Source organism: Furipterus horrens, unplaced genomic scaffold, assembly GCF_987537825.1.
Source record: "Furipterus horrens unplaced genomic scaffold, mFurHor1.1.pri manual_scaffold_4, whole genome shotgun sequence".
Lineage (NCBI taxonomy): Eukaryota > Metazoa > Chordata > Mammalia > Chiroptera > Furipteridae > Furipterus > Furipterus horrens.
The window spans coordinates 86724357-86728290 of record NW_028327174.1 but is presented as its reverse complement, the minus strand read 5'-3'; positions in this window follow the sequence as shown (position 1 = coordinate 86728290).

Below are 3934 nucleotides of genomic sequence, written 5' to 3'. Positions count from 1 at the left end.
GACCAAACTGAACATATTGGAGTAATTGTCTACAAAGTGATACTTTCTCAGCCATATAGAATTTATGGGGAAGCTATGCCATTCAGAATTTCCCTGCATGTATTTATTAACTACCAGTAGTATGTATTCGGGGGTCCTGTTGTGCACAAGACCCTTTTCTAGGGCTGATGTAACAGCCGCGGGAGAACAAAATCCCTGCTCTAACGTAAAAGACCTTTAACATCTCTAGCTTGTTGGTTCTTAGTGAGTCTGAATCCTCTGGAGGGCTCATTCAAACACACTTTTTGGCTGCACCCCAGAGTTCCCATTCAGCAGGTCCCAAGGGGGTGGTAAATAATGTGCATTTCTAACGAGTTCCCAGGTGATACTGATGTTCAGTTTGGGGACCTTTCTTTGAGAACCTCCTGTTCTAAAGTGTTACTCAAAAGAGGCACTATAGTGTTTTTGGTTGGTTGATTTTTGGTGGTGGTGGCCTAATAGCTATCCTGGTATATTTTGTGTTGTCTAGGATCCCTGGTCAATCATGAGACAAACTCTTACAGCTACAGCCACCTGACAGGTACTCCACAAACTTCATTATTTTTGACTAGGCAGTGTCATTGCCTTTGAGTGCTAAATCTTATACATAATATGCATTTTTAATGCTTTTTAAAAATTTTTTTGAAAGCACTATTCTACAATTTGTTTGTTTATTTATTTACTTATTTTTAGAGAGAGGGGAAAGGAGAAATAGAGGGAGAGAAACATCATTGTGTGGTTGCCTCTCATGCGCCCCCAACTGGGGACCTGACATGCAACCTAATTATGTACCCTGACTAGGAATCGAACCAGCGACACTTCGTTCTCAGGCCGACACTCAATCCACTGAGCCACAGCAGCCAGGTTTAATGCTTTTTTGAACTAGAATTTTATTGTGTTCACAAGCTTAATTAATTCAAGTGAAGAGGTAATAGAAAAGTACAGTTTGAAAATTTTGTAAAGGGTTTTTTACTTAACTGATTTTCCGCTATTTATACCAGTATGGGAAATGAAACAATATACTAATCCATACCTGTATTGGTATACTTGAACATGCTTATTATGTTTGCCTGGTGAAGCTGCTAGAAAACTGTCCCTGTCTTTGCTTACTATCCTGGAAAATGAGTAGATTAGCACCATTTTGATACATTAAATGACAGCCTGACCTTTTTTTGTGTGAGCTCATCTTTTCTTTTTTCCCCTCTTTCTTTTCAATCCTCATCTGAGGATACATTTATTGATTATTGATTTTAGAGAGAGAATAAGAGAAAGAGAAACATCGATGTGAGAGAGAAACATTGTTGCCTTCTGTACTTGCTGGAACTGGGACCTAACCCCTCCCAGTTATGTAACCTGGCTGGGAATCAAACACACAATATTTTGGTGTATGGGCGATGCTCTATATAACAGTTACCCGGCCAGGACCTAAACCTAAAGGGGACTTATTAACCTAACTAATTAACCTATTTTCTAATGGAGGAATTCTCATGCAGGCTAATCAGAGTAAAACTATTTAACCTACTAAAAAAATTTATGTGGATATGTGTCTTGATATTTTTTTTTGTTTTTGTTTTTCTGTTCAATTTGTTATTTTCTGAAACAGGAAATTGTTTTAAGTCCCTTGACTATAAAGACATATCTCTACAGAAGTCAGTGCTTAACTTTATTTTTAGACACATGAATGCAGAAATATGATAAATTTTGAAAAAAAAAAAACTCTTGAGTTTCCCAATTTATACATTATTGATATTTTTCTCATTCAGATTATGGTTTTTCTATATTGCCTGCTTTCCTCCTTCCGTATTTAACAGCCCCACTCTCATCCTACTAGAAAGACATAAGTTTTAGATTTATACATGAACTATTGCCACTGCTTATAATTATGCATGAGTATTATAACTAGGAAAACTGAAAAGACCTTTTTTTGTATGTTTCTTAGGTGTACGTATACCTGGAACCATTAACTCTTAAAGTATTAGTAAGAGGAAGATCATAAGTTTATGGAAAATTATGTGCTCAGATTTGGGGAGTGGCTCATGATCTTTCAGACCTATGTATGAATGAGGTATTCAGAAGGTTGATTGGGAATACCGATCTCATAATTTTGATTATTTTGCAATTGACCAATATGGAAGATAGCTACCTATCACAGTTTCTAGTTAATTCTTTTTATTTTTATTTTTATTGGTCATAAGTACCATATGCATGTTAAATACAGGGGTTGGCAAAAGTAGGTTTACAGTTGTAATACAAATAATAACAGTAGTAAATAATACATGAATGAACTTCCACATACTCACGACTGTAAACCTACTTTTGCCCAGCTCTGTAATTTTAGCAACATTTGGACTACCCAAAACTGGGTTTCTACAATTGCTATATTGACAGTTTCTTGCAGTCTGGGCCCTTAAGATAATGGCTGTGCACAAAGTAGACCAACCCTCAGCTCCTGTGGCACATGTGTTCTTGGCCTAGAGGGACAAAGAGTGTTAAACAGTTGAAATAACTTGATGTCACAAGGTTAGAGAAAATGACAGCTACTGTTTTACATAAGGGGACTAGAAAATGTCTTTGTTCCTAACTGTTGTGCCTCAATTGGGCGTCGTTCTGCAAAGTGAAAAATTCACTGGTTTGATGCCCCATGAGGGCACATGCCCGGGTTGCAGGTTCAGTCCCTGGTTGGGGCATGTCCGAGAGGCAACCTCCCTGTTTCTCACATTGATGTTTCTCTTCCTCTCTTTCTCCCTCCTTTCCCCTCTCTCTAAATAAAAAAAATTTTTAAAAAGTAAAAGAAAATGTCTTCCTTGGGAGATAGAGGAACAACATCCAGTTTAATTTAGTGTCTTCTGGCAAAACAGAGCTGTGATGATGAAGAAAGTGGATGCAGTAAGAGCACTGTGGGAGCGTGCTGTCCAGTGTGATGGCCATTGTGGCTGTCGAGGCTTAGGAATAGGACCAGTACGACTGTGACTAACTTAAATTCAGCTATCAAGTATTAAGCATACTTGGAACAATGTGGGTGTATCTCATTTTACATCTAAGTTTAATTAACTCTATAAGTATTCAAAATTTACCAATTAGTTATGTAAAATATACACAGAATTGCAAAGACTTTTTGTTTGAAGAAATGATGTAAAATACCTGTTGTTTTTATATAGGTACATATTGAAATGATACTATTTTGATTACATTGGGTTAAATAAAATATATATACTATTAATCTAATTTCATCTGTTGCTTTTTTTCCCCCTTTAATGAAGCTTATGAGAAATTTAAGTTTTCTTACATTTGCATTTTTCTTTTGAGCAATGCTGGTTTAGAATAGTGACTGTCAAAATTTTATCTTTTCTTTACATTACATGGTCTGTAATTACATAATATGTATATTTTTTCTTTTTAAATAAATTGAGGTTGTACTTTAAAATTTGTTACATACATACTCACCAGTAGGTGTCAGGGTGAGACCCACTTTCTGTGGTAGAATTAATTGGTGCTTGTGTGGGAGTGCACGTGAAGGGTTGGACCACACAGTTCTCAGGAGATAAATTGTACATATTAAGCTTACATTTTATTCATTTCACTTCTTTTACTGTTTGTGTGTTTATCTACTTGATACTCTCTTCATAAAATAAATTTTGTTATTCATGATTTCTCTTAAAACCTTTGTGTGAAGTTTTCGTGTTTGTTTGTTTATTTACTTCATTCCAGGATGTCAGCTCTAAGAGAGTAGGGATCTTATTTATCATGAGTAATTTATCTTCATTGTCTAGCAAGTCTTTATTAAGTGTTTGTTCAGTGAATGAGTGACACCAACTGTAGGACAGATGGTGTTTATTAATGAGATTACAAAAATGAACAAAACTGTCCTTTCACCTTTGGGATTTGGAGTTTATTGGGTGTCTGTAGAGCTATAAGC